The sequence below is a fragment of the Cibotium barometz genome, chromosome 62 (assembly GCF_041138505.1).
Source record: "Cibotium barometz isolate CiBa-2024 chromosome 62, ASM4113850v1, whole genome shotgun sequence".
Classification (NCBI taxonomy): domain Eukaryota; kingdom Viridiplantae; phylum Streptophyta; class Polypodiopsida; order Cyatheales; family Cibotiaceae; genus Cibotium; species Cibotium barometz.
Window position 1 is genome coordinate 31215526 of NC_141107.1, and position 22887 is coordinate 31238412.

The window sequence follows — 22887 nt, forward strand, 5'->3', positions numbered from 1 at the left end:
AATTGATAGCAATTGGGTGTTAATTGATAGCAATTGGGTGTTAATTGATATCAATTAATATCCAATTAATTGATATCAATTAATATCCAATTAATATCAATTAATATCCAATTAACACAATTGAAGTTAATTAAGTCTAATTGACTTCAATTGGATAATTTGGGTCAATTAAGTCTAATTGACTTCAATTGGATAATTTAGGTCAATTAAGTCGAATTAGACTCAATTGATAGCAATTGGGTGTTAATTGATATCAATTAACATCCAATTAACACAATTGAAGTTAATTAAGTCTAATTGACTTCAATTGGATAATTTGGGTGTCAATTGAACTCAATTGGACGTAAATGACATCAATTGGACGTAAATGACATCAATTGGGTGTCAATTAAGATCAATTGAACCTTATTGACATCAATTGGGTGCCAATTAACATCAATTGGACTCAATTCATCAGTTGGGTTTCAATTGAGCCAAATTGGATGCAACTGACATCAATTGGGTGTCAATTGATTACAACTGAGCTGAATTGGGCTCAATTGCACTCAATTGATATTAATTGGATGTCAATTAAACCTAATTCCATGCAATTGAGCTCAATTGACATCAATTCAAATTAATTGCTCTCAATTGATATTAATTAGGTGTCAATTGATGTCAATTGAGCCTAATTCGATGCAATTGAGCTCAATTCACATCAGTTTACATCAATTGGGTGTCAATTGATGTCAATTAAGTAAAATTGAGTCTAATTGGGTGTCAATTGAGTCAAATTGAGTCTAATTGGGTGTCAATTGATATCAATTGAGCCAAATTGAGTCTAATTGAGCCCAGTTAGACTTAATTAAGCCAAATTGAGTCTAATTGGGTGTCCATTGATGTCAATTGAGCCAAATTGAGTCTAATTGGGTGTCAATGGAGCCTAATTGACATCAATTGGGTGTCAATTGATGTCAATTGAGCCCAATTGAAGCTAATTGTGTATCAATTGACACACAATTGATATCAATTGGGCTCAATTGACATCAATTGGATTCAATTGACACACAATTAATGTCACATGGGCTCAATTGACATCAATTAACACCTAATTGATGTCAATTAATATCAATTGGGTGTCAATTGATTATAATTGATGCTAAATTGAATGAATTGAGTCCAATTGACATCAATTAAGTCTAATTGGGTATTAATTGATCAATTGGGCTCAATTGATATCAATTGACACCCAATTGGACTCAATTGACATCAATTGGACTCAATTGACATCAATTGACATCAATTGGACTCAATAGGGTGTTAACTGATGTTAATTGAGCGCAATTGACATCAATTGGGTGTTAATTGAGCTCAATTGGACACAATTAACAATAATTGGGTATGAATTGAACTCAATTGACATCAATTAGGTGTCAATTGAGCCTAATTGCATCCAATTGAACTCAATTGACATCAATTAAGCAAATTGCATCCAATTTAATTCAATTGACATCAATTAAGCCTAATTGCATCCAATTTAACCCATTTGGACTCAATTGACATCAGTTAGGTGTCAATTGAGCCTAATTGTATCTATTTGGACTTAATTGACATCAATTAAACCCAATTGGAGTCAATTGACATCAATTAAACCCAATTGGAGTCAATTGATATCAATTGGGTGTTTATTGATATTAATTGAGTTTAATTGACATCAATTGGGTGTTTATTGATGTCAATTGAGTCCAATTAGATGCAATTGGACTCAATTGGGTGTGAATTAGACTCAATTAATATCAATTGGGCTCAATTGATATCAATTAGGTGTGAATTGATGTCAATTGAGCCCAATTCGATGCAATTGATATCACTTGGGTGTCAATTAGACTCAATTGGCACCCAATTGATGTCAATTGAGTCCAAGTGGATGTCAATTGATATCAATTGAGCCCAATTGATCAATTGACACCCAATTAGACTTAATTGATATCAATTTGACTCAATTAAGTGTTAATTGATATCAATTAGACTCAATTGGGTGCTAATTGATGTTAATTGAGCTCAATTAGACTCAATTGACATCAATTAAGTGCTAATTGAGTGTAATTGATGTCCATTAAACCCAATTTGGTTTAATTGACATCAATTGGGTATCAATTGACTACAATTGATGTCAATTGAGCTCAATTGACATCAATTGGGTGTTAATTAATGTCAATCGAGTCTAATTAATATCAATTAGGTATCAATTAAGCCAAATTGATATCAATTGGGTGTCAATTGAGCCCAATTGACATCAATTGGGTGTGAATTGAACGTGATTGGACTCAATTGACATTAATTAGGTGTGAATTGATGTCAATTGAGCCCAATTGGATGCAATGGATATCAATTGGGTGTCAATTGGACTCAATTGGCACCCAATTGATGTCAATTGAGTCCACTTGGATGTCAATTGATATCAATTGAGTCCAATTGATCAATTGACACCCAATTAGACTTAATTGATATCAATTTGACTCAATTGGGTATTAATTGATGTCAATTGAACTCAATTGGATGTTAATTGATGTTAATTGAGTCTCAATTAACATCAATTGGATGCCAATTGATGTACAATTGATGTTAATTAAGCCCAATTTGGCTCAATTAACATCAATTGGGTGTAAATTAACTACGATTGATGTCAATTGAGCTGAATTGATATCAATTGGGTGTTAATTGATGTTAATTGAGTTTAATTGACATCAATTGGGTGTTAATTGATGTCACTTGAGTCCAATTAGATGTAATTAGACTCAATTGGGTTTGAATTAGACTCAATTGATATCAATTGGACTGAGTTAATTGGGTGTCAATTGAGCCCAATTGACATCAATTGGGTGTGAATTGAACGTGATTAGACTCAATTGACATTAATTAGGTGTGAATTGATGTCAATTGAGCCCAATTGGATGCAATGGATATCAATTGGGTGTCAATTGGACTCAATTGGCACCCAATTGATGTCAATTGAGTCCACTTGGATGTCAATTGATGTCAATTGAGTCCACTTGGATGTCAATTGATATCAATTGAGCCCAATTGATCAATTGACACCCAATTAGACTTAATTGATATCAATTTGACTCAATTGGGTATTAATTGATGTCAATTGAACTCAATTAGATGTTAATTGATGTTAATTGAGTCTCAATTGACATCAATTGGGTGCCAATTGAGTACAATTGATGTTAATTAAGCCCAATTTGGCTCAATTAACATCAATTGGGTGTCAATTAACTACGATTGATGTCAATTGAGCTGAATTGACATGAATCCAATTAGATGTAATTTGACTCAATTGGGTTTGAATTAGACTCAATTGATATTAATTGGGCTGAGTTAATTGGGTGTCAATTGAGCCCAATTGACATCAACTGGGTGTGAATTGAACGTGATTGGACTCAATTGACATTAATTAGGTGTGAATTGATGTCAATTGAGCCCAATTGGATGCAATGGATATCAATTGGGTGTCACTTGGACTCAATTGGCACCCAATTGATGTCAATTGAGTCCAATTGGACTCAATTGGCACCCAATTGGATGTCAATTGGTATCAATTGAGCCCAATTGATCAATTGACACCCAATTAGACTTAATTGATATCAATTTGACTCAATTAGGTATTAATTGATATCAATTAGACTTAATTGGGTGTTAATTGATGTTAATTGAGTCTAATCAGACTCAATTGATATCAATTGGGTACCAATTGAGTGTAATTATTATCAATTAAGCTCAATTCGACTCAATTGGCATCAATTGGGTGTCAATTGACTACGATTGATGTCAATTGAGCTCAATTGACATCAATTGGGTGTTAATTGATGTCAATTGAGTCCAATTAACATCAATTGGATGTCAATTGAGCCCAATTGACATCAATTGGGTGTGAATTGAATCGGATTGAACTCAATTGACATCAATCAGGCGTGAATTGATGTTAATTAAGCCCAATTGAAAGCAATGGATATCAATTGGGTGTCACTTGGACTCAATTGGCACCCAATTGATGTCAATTGAGTCCAATTGGATGTCAATTGATATCAATTGAGTCGAATTGATTAATTGACACCCAATTATACTTAATTGATATCAATTTGACTCAATTGGGTATTAGTTGATGTCAATTGGACTCAATTGGGTGTTAATTGATGTTAATTGAGGACTCAATTGACATCAATTGGGTACCAATTGAGTGCAATTGGTGTCAATTCGGCTCAATTAGCATCAATTGGATATCAATTGACTAGGATTGATGTCAATTGAGCTCAATTGATGCTAATTAAGCTCAATTGATGCTAATTGAGCCGAATTGACACCAATTGTACTCAATTGAGCTCAATTGACATCAATTGGGTGTTAATCGATGTCAATTGAGTCCAATTAAGCCCAGTTGTGTCCAATTGGGCGTCAATTGATTGAATCCAATTAAGTCCAATTAAGCCCAATTGAGTCCAATGGGGTGTGAATTGATGTCAATTGAGCCCAATCGATCAATTGACACCCAATTAGACTTAATTGATACCAATTGGACTTAATTGGATATTAATTGATGTCAATTAGACTCAATTGGAAGTATAATAAGATCTAATTGATGGTAATCGAGCTTAAGGTGATAAATTTAGAGATAACTTTTTTTGTACAAAGAATTTTGAACTTTTGACATCATAAATGAGTCCAGAAGGCCCAAAAATGGTGGGAATGACTGTGAACATGAATATATTTTGACCATTTTTTTTAACTTTTTTTCCCGCCGGGAAAACAAAAAGCCCGGCGGGCTTCGGTAGGTTACCAGGTCACTGGTAACCTGCTATTTTGAGAACATGAAAACATGTGAACATGTGAATAACATGTTCACAAGTGTTATTAACAAAAAAAATCTTGTGATCACGTGAATATAAAATCCCTGCATTCCACAAATGAAGTGGGAATGTATCAGTATGGATTTTGTCACTGGCCTACCTTCAGTGCAATCAAGTTACAACTCCATTTTTGTGGCGGTTTGACAAATTAACCAAAGTTGCCCATTTGATTCCAGTGAAAGAAACATGCATTGCAGTGGATGTTGCCAGAGTTTTCCTCAAAGAGATCTTGAGATTGCATGGTTAACCTAGAAGGATAGTAAGTGACAGAGATCCCAAGTTCACATCAAAATTCTAGAGTGCATTCTTTGAAGCAGTAGGAACTTTCTTGGATCTCAGGTATAACCTATCAGCCTGAAACAGATGGCCACACTGAAAGAGCGAATCAGGTAATAGAAGATATCCTTCAATCATGCTGTGGGTGGCAGGGAACCCAAGAAGTGGTTAAGCCATTTGCACCTGGTTGAATTTGCCTACAATGCTTCTTATCATCCAAGCATTGGGATGAGCCCTTTCAAAGCTCTGTATGGACAAGATTGCCTGACACCATTGACTTGGTCCCTGACTCATTGATCAGAGTTGAAATGTCCAGATAGATGCTTGATGACATGGACCAGCAAATGCAATCAATCCGTAAAGATATTAAGGTAGCCCAAGATAGGCAAAGGCAGTATGCAGAAGATAAAAAGAGATTAGAGAGAGTGTTTGAAGAATTAGATATGGTCTTCATTTGAGTACTACCAAAAAGAAGTTCCTTATCTTTAGGGAAGTACAAAAATCTCTCTCCCAGATACTGTGGACCGTATGCTGTTATATACAGAGAGTAGGCGATTTAGCTTATAAACTTCTCTTGCCTCCCCATCTCAAGGTACATAATGTATTCCACGTCAGTTTGCTTAAGAAATATGTACCTAGCCCGAGTCACATGCTTGATGATGAACAATTGACTTCTTTGACTCCAGGCCAGATGGTACTCTAACCTAAAGAAATCCTTGACGTTCTCGCGAGAAGGTTCTCAGGAGGGAGAGTCCTCAAAAGAGTTTTTAGTCAAGTGGAAGTTCTTCCGTCTAGAAGATGCCACCTGGGAGAAAGAAGAAGAGTTGGTAAAAGATTACCCCCACTTTGCGAGATGAGGACAGCTCACGTTTTTCAAGTGGGAGAGGATGTAAGATTCCTTCTCAGCCTGAATAATGAATAAGATTTTACCTCGATCCCCAGTAATCATTCCCTATTTCAGAATGCAAGAAAATATTATTTTTCCTTGTTTTTGCCTAGAGAGAAGAAAAATTCTAGAGAGAGGTAATTCAATATTGAGATAGTTTTCAATATAAAAATTCTCCTAATATCTAAAATATATTTCCCTGAAACATAAGTTTAAAAAGGCAATTGTGAGAAAAACAAGTTAGCCGATAGCCTTCTCTAGGAGCCGATAGCCTTCTCTAGGAGTCGACTAGCAGTAGGAGGCAATATAAAAGCATGTGCATTAGTCCCACTTCAAATATTGAGTTATACAGTAGAAAGTGCAGAATCAAGACAACATCCAAACTCTCCAAGCATCAAGGAAGCTCCTCTTCATATTCAACCAGCATATGTGCAGTCCTACAACTATCTGGACTTGCATCAGTGGTGGCTAGAATAGTCTTCAACAGAGCCTCGAATTAGGTGGATACTCAGCTAATGTACAGTCTTCCTCGTCCTTGCATTGGGCATTCACATTTCTTGTTTCTCAAGCATTGTACAACATTCTCCAAAGAATAATATAAGCAAATACTCCTACTTGTAGGGTGGGGCCCCTTAGTGGGTATTTCGGACCCAATATTGTGTCATCTTCTACATTCTCATTCTCTTCTCTCTCTCTCTCTCTACTCTCTAAATTGGATGTTAAAGATTCTCACCACATAAAGATATAAAGAAGGCCCTTATTGTGTGTTATCATGATCAAGCTCAGTGCATGTAACATCTATGCTCTTCTTCGGTCTTTGAGAAGACTAGGATGTCAACAAACAAGACACTTATAAATATCTTGTACCCACAGAATATGTGATCCATCATTCTCTTAAATGTTGCCGGGGCATTCGAAAGATCGAAAGGCATAACAAGATACTCATGAAGCCCAAATGTTATTCTCAAAGAAGTTTTATGTACATCCTCAGGCATCACACGCACTTGATGATACCCACTTTTGAGATCAATTCGGCTAAATCATGCCGATCCATACAACATGTCAAGGATGTCGTGTATGCATGGAATCAGAAACCGATTCTTGATGGTTAGCTTATTCAAAGCTCTATAATCTACACACATATGAAAAGATCCATCCTTCTTTTTTGAACCAAGAGGATGAGTGAACAATATGGGGGGAAGAGCTTGGCTGCACCAAACCCTTCTCAAGAAGCTCATTTACCTGCTTCATGATCTCGTCTTTTTGGGATACACTTACATGATAGGCTGGCCTATTAGGTGGTGAACTCCCTGGCACAAGATTAATGTAATGATCTTCCGCCGGTTGTACGGGTGTGGCAACTCATTTGGTAACTCATCAGCAAAATAGTCATTGTACTCTTGTAAGAATTTCATTCTATCATTACTAAGAGTGTTTACATGCACATTATTTTCTTCAACATGATCTCGTACAAAAATCAAGTATGTAGAAACACTCTTTTTCATTACTTTCTTAATTTGTACATGAGATACAAGGGGAATGTTCCACGGGAACACTCACGAGAACAAGGATTATGGAAGGAGGCCGGAAGCAATTAATGCAAGAGAGCGGGATTGTAGCCATGGGAACATAAAGACGCACATAATTTTTCCATATTTTTGTGCCGAAGTGCAATGTAAATCGTTTTAGGCCAATGTGGGTTCTAAATGAGAGTTCTAAGTGTATTAAGCAAGGCTCACTTATGGGGTTGTCCGCCCATGTGTGAAAGAGGCCTAGGGTTAGGGTTAGTGGCATCTCTATAAAAGAGATGTTAGCTAAAGAAAGAGTACGTTTTTTGGCCATTCTCATAAGCTATTGAGTGAAGCTCTTGAGCTCTCAAGCTATGGCAACTCTCTAACTCTCTCTATTGTACTCTAATGAGCATCAAGCTTCAATGAGTATAGCTCCACTTCTTTCTCTTAATCTGTTTTAGCATCATTGAAGTAGATTAATCTATGATTAGTTGAATGCTTCTTTCTTTCTCTTGTGTATGCATGCTTGAAGTGTGTGCGTGTGTAGTCTCCATTGATGCAAGCTCTTGCCCACTTCATTGGCAATGAGTTATTCATGTGGATAGACTCTCTCTATGAGCTTGTGGGTTTGTGAATGTTACATTCTATGCTTGCTTAAGCTTGTGGGTTAGTAGATACACGCTTATGGGTTTGTTGGCATTAGGGAAAGCAAAGATTTAATCAATGTTTGAATGGGATTAAGAGATTGCCATGTATTGCTTGTTCTCTTGATTAGTGTAGTGGGTTTAAGGGATTGAGAGATTGATTGAGGTGTTGAATGGTTGAATCGTCAAGTGGTGGTTTGTGTATGTGAGCTCTCCGCAAGGGATAAGCCTTCATGCACTATAATCGGGTTGAGTCCTCGGATTGACATTGTGTTTCTCAACACATTTGTTGATCGGTAGTACTCTATGAGCACTATATTGCACGGTAATGGCGCTGCTGCCGGGGAAAGAGTGCTGACATTAGTTGAGCACCATACACACACTACCACTCCTTGTTAAGCTCCAATCCGTTGCAAAACTTTTGGATAGGAGAGCAGGATTTGGGACTAATTTTGGTACTTATTTAAGACTAATCTGTTGTTAAATTCTCTTTAATTATCTTGCAATTTGAGTGTGATTGGCTAGCTATGCTTCTCATTTGAGGTCATGACAAGGATTCAACACATGGGAAGGATTGGAGGTAGGCGCTAAACCTGCCAATTCAATTTGTGTGCGAAAGAGAGAGGCCTATTTTGCATTTCTGTCATTCTGTTTGAGGATAATTTTTGCGGTCTGAGGTTAATTTTTATAATTTCAATTTTCTGCATATTCGTTTTATTTTTTGTTCTTAGCTTAGTTTAGTTTTCTGCATCTTTAATTTTGTGCATTTTAGTTCTCTGTTAAACCTGCATTTTAGTTCTCTATTAAAGCTGCACCTGTAGAGAAACTGAAATCTATACACACACATGAAGATTGAACATTTCGAATTCGCTGCAAATCTCATAGCTGCACACGCATTGAGTTCACTGTACACGCACTTCAAAAAAGGGAAAAAAAATAATAATAAAATAAGGTGGCTGTGCATGAACAGCGCACCGTACGGAGAGACCCACACACCGCACCATAAAGGCCTGGCCCGCACCAGATAAGGGGGTGCCAAAAAAAAAGTATGAAAAATTTTTCATTTTCTGCCGCAAAAAATTGGGAGGTTATCTAACTTTTCGAGAGGAGTTAGAAAACACCCATCATCAAAATTTCGGTCCCGGAACCATTTTTCCATAGTGAGTTCAGTATGGAAAACTGGTAAATTTTAGGCGATTTTTGATCCTGAAAAATACGCTATTTTTTGGCCTAATGTGTTCGAGGCGGTTCAAAATGGGTTTTGGCAAAGTTTAAGCCAACTTGAAAATTTTTGGATTTTTTTGAAAAAAAACAATCTTAAAATTTGACCTTATGCACTTGCAGTCGGGACGTCATATAGACACTGCCATAGGGTATAGGGCACCTTCTAGAGTACCTATGCAGGAAAGTTGGACCCAATCGGTAGAAAATTTGGCAGATATTGCTGAAACCTTTTTCGAATCCCAATCTGGTACCCTTTCCAGGACAACTAGCTCATTGTCTATGGACAATCTAGGGCCGTCAAATAGTCATTCCTTAGTTCCAAATAGGACACCCACAAGATCTTTTAATCCATTTGAAGCCGACATCATGGCGTTACCACTCAATGTGAGACTTCAATATGTCTACACGAATGCTCAAGGAGGTGAGATCTTTAGGGATCCACAGCAATGGTATCTTGTTAAGATTGCAGACTTTTTCTCAGACCTTTATAGAGCACCTCTAGTCAATGACCAGGATAACATGTACATGGGCGGAGATGGTGTTCGCTACGAGTCACCTATCATCCAGAGAATGTAGACAAATTAGGGAGGCTCTCTATGAGTGAGTTCTTAGACTTATCAAAGCCTTCCAGAGCACGGGAGTCTAGAGATGATTGGCTCATTGAGCCGGACATGCCTGGACCATCCAATGTGGCCAGTCCTCAAAGCCATCCATAGATGATTTACTTTTTGTAGATCTAAATTTGGAAAGGGACAGGAAAGGCAAGAGAAAAATAGATCAGGGGGCTGAGAACCAATGGGAGTTTGTACGACAAATTCCAGTGACAAAGGTCTTTCAGGATGACCCACTTCAAGAGGTCTATAAGGACTCTTTAGAAGGATATTATGCCACAACTAGATTGCCAGAGCTAGATCTTCCTCTAGCACTTGTGGTGGTAGTCGAGAAGCTTACAGGAGCCGAACCTTAGATTGGAAGAAGATTCGTGATGAGCTCACGTGGAGAGGACAACCATTATTCATGGAAGTGTTCTAACTAATACAGCTAAACCAAGAGAGACAGCCTTTCTTGGAGAAACTGTTGCTCCTCCCCTACGAGAGTTCACTAGAGAGGGACCCTCGACATCAAAGTGGACCACTACAAGTAGCCCAACTCTAGCACCAAGATATTATCCTACACCAAAAGTGCGACCACAGATCACACCACAACAACGTTTCTCTCACTATGACAATCGGAGGGTAGGGGAGCCAAGTCGGCCTCCCATAAATGCACCTCCTGAAATGCGGGTAACAAGATCTTTGGAGGGGGTTGGTGAGGTTGGTAATAGGGGACCCACACCAATTTGGGATGCATATGTAGGCCCGATGATGGGTATTCAAGACGAGTAAGGCCATCAACTCTTCAGAAACTGGTAAAGAAGTACGAAGGGTCGGGAGATCCATATGACCATGTAGCAGCATTTAGGCAAGCAGTTCGAGCTGAGCAAGTGACTGATGCAAATTGAAGGATTTGGGCTCACTCTTGAGAGAAAGGCCCTTGCTTCGTTTCAAGCACTAGAGGCTTTAGACAAATCTTCTTTACGAGTTTTGGAAGAGAGATTCATTGCTGCTTTTTCCTTAATGGGGATTCACCATGACACAGTAGCAAACATCTAATTTTTCAAGCAAGGCGAGACTGAGAGTGTTAGAGACTGTGTAAATAGGATGAAGCAATACATTAATCGTTGCCCAGAAGATGAGAAGCCCACCCAGAGTCGATTAATTTCTCTCTTCTTAAAGACTTGGTAAACCCAAGCTATGTGGAGGAGGAATATGCATCCTATTCATCCAAGGAAAATCTCTTTGAAAATCCCGCATATCCAAGCCAAGCACTGGAGCGGGGAACAATATTCTTTGATGTTGCTAGGCGGCTACCAACCTAGGACTCGATACCCCTTAGGTCAATGGCAACAAAGGAAAGTTGAAGCCAAACTAGTGGGTGCGGAGAAGCCCATGGGGCTCGTGACTGTCCACATCGCCAAAGGCAAGCAGCTCGATCCAATACAACAGTACCACAGTTTCCACCAATTGAAAGATATTGTCTAGGGTGTTGTGTAGAACACTTTCCAAAGGATTGTTTGCTGAAACCACATGAGGAAGGCACCTCTCAACCAAAGGTCTCACTCAACTTTGTAGAGGCAGTTCCATCGCGCCACCTTCATCAGAGAAAGAGGATGTCATGCCACTTAGAGTCATGACTAGATCACAGACACGAAATGCCGAAATGCAGACTGATGAGACACCTCAAACTAGGGATGCAAAGGCAAATCTAGTGGACAAGACCCTACATTCCAATAGAAAAAGGACCACTAGGAGGAAAAAGAACCGCACCAAGCAAACTAAGAGTGCATCCACTAGCTCTCAAGAAGTCTCTAAAAAAAACATGAAGGATTAAGCTTTTACATCCCAAGAAGTGCATGAGGAGCATCAATCTCAACATGGGCCTAGTGCTAAACAAGATGAGGCTATTACAACCCGAGGATAGTTCAGGGGGTTCTGTTTTTGTGGATAAGGTGAACGAGACTCTAGATGCCATCATTGATGCTCATAGAAGTCGCATTGCAGCTTTGTCTGAGCTACCCAAGAAGCTTCAAGAATACCCAAACCCTCGTGAGAGGAGAAGATCAATCTAGCTGTACATCAGCAACTCATTAGGGAAGCTCAATCAATACTTGAGGGCCCACCTCCACCTATCCCTTGGGGCCCCACTTCTCTTAAGCCAACATTAGAAACCATACCAGAAGTGTCATCAAGTTGGGAAATGAAAAGTGAGCTGATCTCACATAGCGAGAAGTCTGCACCAACTGACACCCCATTGAAAGAAGGCATTCTGCCACAAACCTAGTCTTGCTTTCCCATGCAATGATGAAGTTATTGATGCTAACGAGAACATGGCAAATGAGATGTGGGCAGCAGTTCATGAGAAAGTTAATGAGAATATGTCCTCTATTATTTCACCTCCATTCTCTGAAGTGGATTTTACCAGGGGCACAGAAAACAACTTTAGACGTCCAAGCACCTAGGAGAGGAAGTTCAAACAATTATTTCTCCTAGAAGTAAGCATACAATGAAAACCTTACCATCTTATTTGGGAGAATATGAGAACTGTTCTCAAACCTTGAGGATACCCTCCATGCATAGAAGGTTGACAAAGGAGATGGATATGGGTATCGTGCAAGCTATTTTGTCAGCACTCGTGGCTTGTACCTTACCTTTGCTTGATTTGATAAAGCTTCGACCAGAGTTGTGGAATGATATTGCCACATGTTTGTCAGAGCAGGTATTGCTACAAAAGGGTCACCATCATTGTACTATACACCTTGAGACAAAGCATGTTATGCCAGTTCCTATCAACAAAGTAGGAAAATTTTGTGAGGACGATCAGGGAAATGCTACCCTCCCATTAGAAGTGCGAAACGTAGCTTCAACTGCAATACTTGATAGTGGTGCAGGAGTGGGCATTGTGACAAGGTCCATTTGGGAAAAGTGGGACAAACCAACTATTAGGAGTACCAGGATATGCTTGCAGCTAGCAGATGGAAGCTTAGAACATCCCATTGGGTTGCTAGAGAACATATTGGTCACCACATGTGGGATTGAATATGAGCACACATTTGCAGTAGTGGATTTTGGAAAGCATCCAAACTATGAAGTGATATTGGGTAGACCATTCACGCGACAATTTCAAATGATTCAAGATTGGGGATACAATTATTTGTACCTCCGACATGATTCTGTCATCACAAGGGTCAACCTAAAGAATCACTCATATCGTGATGTAACAAGGTCTCCAATAGATGAGTTTGATTTTGCTTCATCTGAGGGTTCAAGAGTTACATTGTCAGATGGGCGAGAAGATCTGTGGATGTGTGGAGCCTCATGTAAGGATTTCAACACTGAGAGACTTAAGGGTAATCAAAGTGTATCAGATGAGGCATACATTCCACAACCCTTCCTTGAGCACTTAATTGATCCCCTAGAATGGAGTCATGTCCTTGCAACATTATCAACATGTGCTTTACCTAAGCCAATTCAATTTTGTGACTCAGATGGATATGAAATTATTCCTATATGAATGGTATAACCACGTAACCTTCTAGATGATTTGTACTATGGGGATGCATCCACAACAGCACTGCATGTAGAGGAAGTCTCAGTGGAGGATTTAACACTCGAATCTGCTAATGATGCTGATAAGGAAGATGGATGGGACTCTGATTTTGACGATGATGTGATAATCCCCGAGGAAGAGTTAGGAAAGGCACGCCTACTCTTGAGAGGAAGGGAGGTTCAAGTAGAGATCCCTCGAAGCTGACCTAAACGTAAATGTTGTAAGAGCCATAAGAGAATCTGTAAACAAGATGAGAGGAAACGATGTGAGAGAATACAAAAAGAAGATGAGGAGTTTAAGAATGAACACTCTTGACCACCATCTCACTTCTCAAGAAAGAATGGATATCTATACTATGTCCAAGCACAAGATAGTATCAAAGACCAAGTAAAACGATCAGATGGATTCCAACCAGGAGAAAAGCTAAAAACTGTTAGCAAAAATCACAAAAAAACAAAGAGACCAAAACAAAAACTCAAGTCTCGAATAGATTCAAAAGAGAGTGTCGGAAGTGCAAAGATAAAGGTGGAACGAAGAACTCTGATGCAAAATTGCAAAAGAGAGCTCAAAACCGCATGGTCTTCAATTAGTGAGTGATGACTCAAGTGGACAAGAACAAGGTCTCAATGTTCCCCCCAACTTCACATAGTACACTCTTCAAGATCGGAAGATTGTTCTTCAATAGCCCATGCGACAAAAGCCAAGCATGCCAGGGGTTTCATATGATGGTCCAGAAGATGCAAAAAAATTGATATCGCTGAGCCAAGAAAAGAGCCTCGCTATGTGTGGATTGCCACAGACTTGTCCTTAGAAAAGGAGAAGTTATTAATTCAAACAATAAAGGAGTATCGCGATGTTCTTGCTTGGAGTTATAAAGACCTCAAAGGAGTTGATCCAAGCATATGTCAGCATACAATTCCATTGCGACAGGATGCAAAGCCTTCCAAGCAACGTCCTTATACTTACAATGAGAATTTTGCAAGAAAGATAAAAGAAGAAATAGAAGGTCATAGAGTTTTTACTTCAAGAATTTCTGGTAATTCACAAGCGTTCTGCACCTTATCATCCCCAGAGACCAATGGTTAAGCTGAGAGTACTAACAAGATTCTCTGCACAGCACTCACAAAGATTGTTAAGGGACATAGGACTGATTGGGAGCAAAAGTTGCACTCAGTTCTTTGGGCATATAGAACAGCCTATAAAACATCTGTGGGCACAACCCCATTTGAGCTTGCTTTTGGGCTAGATACAATTCTCCCCATTGAATTTCTTGTACCTACTCTACAAGTTGCTAAACAATTGGACTGGACTGGTCATGAGCTTTCTCAATGCATTAATGAATTGGAAAATCTTGATGACACCCGTTTATTGGCGGTAATGGGGATGTATGCCGAGAAGAGGAGACAAAAGCAATGGTATGATCGAAATGTAACAACTGGCCGATTCAAAAAAGGAGACCTTGTGCTCTTGTACACACTTAAGAAGCATAAGCAAAAGCTCAAGAAACATGGCTTAGGACCGTTTGTGATTAATGAGCTTACTCCTAGTGGTGCAGTGCATTTAGAGACACTAGAAGGTGAGCAAATGTCTAACTTCATTAATGGAAGTCGTCTCAAGAAATACAATGAACCATTAACTGAAGCCATGCTTCAACAAATGCATGCTGCCCACACACGGAAAGAAGCACATGACCTACTTAAACGTCAGGCTCAAGAAGAAGCTAAAGCTAGAGTTGCAAAAGCCAAGGAGGGTCGCAAGGCCTCTGTGTTGACTGGAGAGACTAAAAACTCTCTCACTTGTAGCAAGAGTTGTATGATCCACACTAAGCTCAATCCAATGGGATTTGCATCCCTTTCGGAGCTAGGGATTCAACCCGTACCGGTGCACAAAAGCTTATCCATTTGATGATGGAGAGAATGCTAGGAATACTACTACTATTGACATAGACTAACACATACTCAAGCTCAATCTTGCCACACTCAATCACTCAACATCCCACTCATTCCATGCATCCAAACAAGAAGAAAGCTAAGCTATTGCATACACAAGCTCAAAGCATCCTTCATTCTCAAGATCTTACTTCCTAGCATGCACACACACCTTGAAGCTATCAACAACAAAGAAACATGCTTACTAGAGAATAGACATGAGAAGAGAGACAAACATCACTCATTGCATTAACAAAAGAATAGACTTACAATAATGTAGCTGGGGAGAGAGAAGAGCTTGCACCTCTATGGAAGAAGAGGGAGAGCTAGTCTCATGAGAGCTCAAACATGAGTTTGCCCAATGTGTCCATGCTCTCAAATGAGCCACCTTTTATACAAAAATTCTAGAACTCTCAAAAGTTCCCATGTGGGATTATTGTGAAGCCCTCTCCCACATACATCTACAAAGTGGAACTCTTTACAAGAGCCCTAAGTATCTTTTTTTTTTTTGTTGCATCCTCGGCATCCTTGTATTGATCTTCATTTGCATGCAACACTCCCCCCTTTCTATTTTGCGCACGTCCTCGAGCGCGGTAGTAGGAAGAGCTGCAATAAAAAAACAATTGATACGAGTAAAGTCCTTTATTGAAAAGAAAAGAAAAGAAAAGAAAAATCAGCAATGATGACTTCACACGTGAGCATACAAGTGCAGGGCTGATTATAGTTTTAAGTAGTACTAAAATAGGTGAGTAAAGACTGGTCAAAGTGAGACTTAAGTAGTAGATAGTGCTACATAAAGGCAAGTGTGCTTTGTACACCGCCGGTTATGACCGTAGTCTCAATGTCCTACCAGTATGTAAGTTACTCCTAAATGGCATACCTACTCCTAAATATGAGCAAAGGTGATTGGAACTCTCATTTTTTGTTTTGATATGTGTGTAGAAGTTGATGAAGATTAAGGTTCTATCCCAAAGAGACCCAAGCAATGGCCAAGAGACCTCCGTCAAGAGAATCTAAAGACCGCTAAGTATCTCAAGGGCGACAGACCCTTTTTCTTTCTGTTATGACCTAAGGAGTACCCCTTGAAGATGAAAGCATCGGTCTTGAGGGCCCATAGTGTACCCCCGAGTCCTACCAACATCTATCAAGGCGATAGATTCCTCAAAGTTCTTCTTCTGAAGTTTTTAGACATCAGTGTTCACCCCATGGAAACCAAGGCATCGGCCCCAAGGTGCTATGACAACCTCAGGTCCTACCAAGCATTTCACATGGCGGTAGACACTTCCTGTCTCAATTTATTTTGGATATATATTTATTAAGGCACATTTTCGTAAATTTTTATGACTCCTAGCACCTAGCTCATATCTAAGAGGTAGCTACCACTAAGGATAACTAATATACCTTGAAAACATAAGTACTTGGCATACTCCATTGGTATATATCCTACACTGTCTTTAAATAGAAATATCTTTTACTAAGTCTTCTAAGACTCTAGAACTCACTCACCATATTTTAACAACTAAAAAAAACTCAAACCAGCCAATATTGTGTGAACATGCAAACCATATATTCGAAAGATAAGAGCACAAAAAGAAGTAGAGATTAAGATTTGAATACACCTGTTGTAGTGCTCTGTTGATGTTGTTCGTTTGCATTGAGGCATTGCTGATTTTGGTGCAGATTGCTTCTCCTTGATCTTTGTAGGCGTAGCATGTCTCCCCCCTTCCTAATTTGTGTGTAAGGTAGGTGGACTAGTGGGGCATGTTTGATGCTCTTGTTTTAGCGAGGATCTCTGCAAAATTTTTATTAACAAACACAAAAAAAAAGAAAAGAAAAAAAATAAAATTTACCATTGGTGCTAAACACCGAATATAGCCGAGGGGAAAAAACCCAATGGGAGAAAAGTGCCCTGGCTTGTCGATCTTATTGTGGAGTCGATGTGCTTACCCTTGCGCTGGTGGTGGATCCGTGTCCTCGTCTGCTGGAAAGATGGTATCAATTTCCTCAGGATGCAGAGACAGCCCCTCACAAAAACCTGCCGCTGGAGAAGGTGGTAGAGGAAGGAGTGCTTCCTCACTAAAGTATGGCATTGGTTCTATGGGAAGGTTAATCAGACAGTTTCGATTTTGGAACTGTGCAATGTAGATACTCATATTGATCCAATATTGACATGTAGGGGCTTGGGGAAGGAGGGCTTGCATGATCGGTGGTTGCAAGTCATTTAGGCTTGTATCTCTCCATTGTTGTGCTTGAACCTCCTCAGGTAATCGTCGTTGATTTGGTCCCCTCTCTGGTATTCTCACATTAAGAAGATTATGGCGTTGGGGTGTAACTCCCACAATTTGCTTCATTAAGCCCGTGCCATATCGTCTAAAGTAAGAGCGGCATATCCAACAAATATGTGAAGCTTCTTCTAATACAAGCCATGCACACTCTTGACAATGTGGAAATGGGTGATGCTGTTGATAGAATAATGTAACAAAGTGATGCCCACAGCAACTTTCACCTAAGGGAGCATAGAAGTACCTAGAATGTGTTTGAAATGGAGGAGCACTATAACCCCCGCGATGATCTGGTCGAGTACTATCGGGGTCAATGCATGGTGGACATGTATCACGCCAAATATCCATCAGGAGTTATCTGGACGTAGAACAATGAAATTTAGAACACTCATATCCATCATTACAATTCCAATCAAAAACAAGATTATTTCAAAGAAAACACATCTTCTAAAGGCATAAGGAACTACATTATTCAAACATTGATTTACCAAAGAGCTTTAATTGTAGTGTTAATGCCTTATCTTTAGTTTTTGGCATATCCTTTTTAAGAGGTGGAGACTGTAGCAATTGTCTTGGAATTTGAGCAAGATAAGAGGTTTTAGGCATTGAAATGCTAGAGTCTATGCTCAAATGAGACATATTTGTACTTGTCGTAGGTACACAAGTTGATGGCTGAATTGTGTTACAAGGAGAAATCGGGACAACCGGTGTTTCAATACATGTTTTAGGAAGATCAACACAAGTAGTTTTGTAGGTGCTATCACAGCCACCTTTCCTTTCTTGAAGAGTTTGTGTTGATTTCTTTTGCACCCACCACTGATATGGGCAATCAGGGGTGACTTTTGGAATCTTTCTGAAACACTCTTTTACCCCTGTCAAAGCATGGCATTTTGGAAGCCAAATTGCTGTTGCACCCTCATAATAACCTTGTGCTTTAAGAACATGTTTGGGGACCCATCGAGTAACAACCCGAGGTTTAGGCTTGGAAATGATGTGCTTCTTAAGAGGCTTAGCAACAACTGGACTAGATGGTACAAGTTTGTACGCATCTTTGGGTAGCCACATAGATAATTCCTTTTTGCCTGGCCTTCTTTGAGCAGCAACTAGATGAGTTGGAACATACCAGCCATGGCCCTCACTTGAGTACTCATCAATTATCCACATCATTTTTTTTGGAGCTTCAAGAGCAGATGTTGATTGTGGGTCGGGTAAGGTAGAAACATTACCCCTTTGACACGATAAAGCTCGTGGTGTAGCAGATCCCAAGATGCAATCAGAATCAATTTGCAACTTGTATTATCTATTCTTCCAATCTAATGAGCAATTGGTAGCACTTAACCACGATCTACCGAGAACAATCTCTACTACAGCCTTGGACTTACGTGCCACATAAAAGGACACTGACATCTGGTGACCCTGAATGGTCATCATAATGACACATTTTCCCTCTATAGGGTTATCTTCTCCTGAGAAGCTTCGTAGGTCAATAGGAATTTGTACAAGTGGTGGTTGACCCAAGGCTTTCCAGGTGTCAAACGAGAGAACATTATAATCTGCACCAGAGTCAATTAAGGCAGAGACAAAGTAGGTAGTCTCATGAAGATGAAGTCCCACTCGAATATTGAATGGTTCAACATATGGCTCATCAGTAGCCAATTGTATGGCTAACATAGAAGCTTTGCGACGCTCCTTGGCTTTTGCAACTCTAGCTTTAGCCTCCTCTTGAGCCTGACGTTTAAGTAGGTCAAGTGCTTTTTTCCGTGTTTGTGCAGCATGCATCTGTTGAAGCATGGCTTCAGTTAATGGTTCATTGTATTTCTTGAGACGACTTCCATTAATGAAGTTAGGCATTTGCTCACCTTCTAGTGTCTCTAAACGCACTGCACCACTTGGGGTAAGCTCATTAATCACAAACGGTCCTAGGCCACGTTTCTTGAGCTTTCTCTTATGCTTCTTAAGTGTGTATAAGAGCACCAGGTCTCCTTTTTTGAATCGGCCAGTTGTTACGTTTCTATCATACCATTGCTTTTGTCTCCTCTTCTCGGCATACATCCCCATTACCGCTAATAAGCGGGTTTCATCAAGCTTTTCCAATTCGTCAATGCGTTGTGAAAGCTCATGACCAGTCCAATCTAGTTGTTTAGCTACTCGTAGAGTAGGTACAAGAAATTCAATGGGAAGAATTGCGTCTAGCCCAAAAGCAAGTTCAAATGGGGTTGTACCCACAGATGTTTTATAGGCTGTCCTATATGCCCAGAGAACTGAGTGCAACTTCTGCTCCCAATCAGTCCTATGTCCCTCAACAATCTTTGTGAGTGCTGTGCAGAGAATCTTGTTAGTACTCTCAGCTTGTCCATTAGTCTGGGGATGATAGGGTGCAGAACGCTTGTGAATTACCATAAATTCTTGAAGCAAAAATTCTATGACTTCATTTACAAAGTGTACACCTTGATCACTAACGATCTCAATAGGTAAGCCATAGCGTGTAAACACGTACTCATACAAGAACTTAGCTGTGGTTCTGGCATCATTTTTGACTGTTGCCTTTGCCTCTACCCATTTAGTCAAATAGTCGGTTGCGACTATAATATATTCTGCATGCATGTTACGAGCTGGAGGTTTAATGGGACCGACAAAATCAATACCCCATTTAGCAAAAGCACGTGTGCTTAACATAGGCCGCAATGGCATGTTATCCTTTGTGATGGGAGGTTTGGTCCTTTGACAATCGTCACAACGTTTCACATATTCTTCGGCATCCATTTGTAAGGTTGGCCACCAAAGCCCAGACCACCTAATCAACTTAGCTGTGGTATTGCCAGAAAAGTGTCCACCACCAACACCTGCATGTGCATGAGTTAAGATTTTCAGATAGTCAGCTTCACATACACACATGCGTAAGTTGCCATCCTTGCCCCTCTTGTAGAGTTGGCCCTCTATCAGCATATAGTTTGCCGCCTCAATTTTAATAGCCTGCTTTTGATGTTTAGGAATTGTTTGATCCGTATGACCATGCTGAAGGTAGTCCACAATATACTTACTCCAACTTGGTGTAGTTGAAATTTGGAATAATGTGACATTATGAATTGGCTTCTGAATTTTACATGAAGCACAGTTACGAACAAATGTTTCAGCATCTGCATGCATGGTAGGCCACCATTGCCCATCTTGAGATATACGTCGCACACAAGTGGTAGCTGATGCATGGATTCCATCTATACCCGCATGTGCCCATTCCAAGATCTCCTCATATTGGTCGGGGTTAGGTATAAGCCTCAACACTCCATCATTACCCTGACGATATAATCTCCCGGAAATTAACTTGAATGGTCGCCATAGGTCCACATTAGGACCTGCTAGTTGTATTTGCCCACTTGTCAAAATTTCTAAAATGGATTCAGACCATCTAGGAGCTGTCTCTACAAGGAAAAGTGTTGAATCTAACATATCATCATCCACACCCACCACAGGAGCTTCGCCAGAGGTGATTCGAGACAAATGATCTGCTCTTAGATGAGTTGTTCCTTTTCGAACTGCAACTTCAAAATCAAACTCAAGAAGGATGATAAACCACCTTACTATCCTTCCAGTTGCACATGGCTTATTCACCAAATATAGCAATGCTTGATGGTCCACAAAAAATATGAATTTGTTTGCCAAAAGGTAATGGCGAAACTTTTTCACTGCATATATCATGGACAATCCTTCTCTTTCTGTTGTGGTGTAATCCCTCTCAGCATTGTTCAACTGTCGACTAGCATATGAGATTGGGAAATCCTTATTGTGTTCACCCGATTGAGCCAAAATACATCCAATTGCAAAGTTGGAAGCATCAATATGGACATGAAAGATTTGGTTCCAATCTGGTGCCCGTAAAATGGGTGCAGTCACTAATGCTTGCTTCAACTTTTCAAAAGATTCCTCACACTCATCAGTCCAATTAAACTTTACAAGAAGAGCATATAACGGTCTGGCTAGGATAGCATACATGTAGATGAATCTACGGTAATAGCCACAATGTCCCATGAAAGTTTGTACCCCTTTAGGGTTGATAGGCCGAGGTAATGAGACAATGACATCAATTTTATCCATATCTGTTGAAATCCCGTTGCGAGAAACAATATGGCCCAAAATTTTCCCTTGTCTTACCATGAATTTGCACTTGTCAGGATTCAAGCATATACGATAAAGTTGACACTTTTGAAATACAAGTCTCAGGTGTTCTATATGATCATCACGCTCTTGTGAGTGAACACATAAATCATCCATGAAAATCTCAAGAAATTGCCTAAGGTACTCCTTGAATACATGACTCATTAACCGCTGAAAGGTTGCTGGCGCATTTGTTAGACCAAATGGCATAACACGATAGGCAAAGATGCCATCTTCAGTAGCAAAGGCTGTCTTGTGTTGATCCTTTGGATCAATTGACACTTGATTGTACCCGGAGAATCCATCCAAGAAACTATATGCCTTTTTTCCTGCAACTCGTTCCAGAACATGATCCGTGATTGGAAGTGGGTAATGATCACGCACAGTAGCTACATTTACCTTCTTGAGGTTTACACATACTCGGAGTTTTCCATTTTTCTTGGGCACCACTACAATAGGGGAGACCCATTCATCAGTGTGTTCAATCTCATAGATAAATTCTGCCTCTAAGAGCTTGTCTATTTCTTCCTTTATCTTCCATGCAAAGTTTTCATTGTAAGTATAAGGACGTTGCTTGGAGGGTTTTGCATCCTCTCGCAATGGTATTGTATGTTGACATATGCTTGGATCAACTCCTTTGAGGTCTTTATAACTCCAAGCAAAAACATCACGATACTCCTTTATTGTTTGTATTAATAACTTCTCCTCATCTACGGACAAGTCTGTGGCAATCCACACATAGCGAGGCTCTTCTCCTGGCTTAGCAATATCAATCTTTTTTGCATCCTCTGGACCATCGTATGAAACCCCTGGCACGCTTGGTTTTTGTCGCATGGGCTGTTGAAGAACAATCTTCCGATCTTGAAGAGTGTACTGTGTGAAATTGGGAGGAACATTTAGACCTTGCTCTTGTCCACTTGAGTCTTCACTCATTGAAGACCATGCGGTT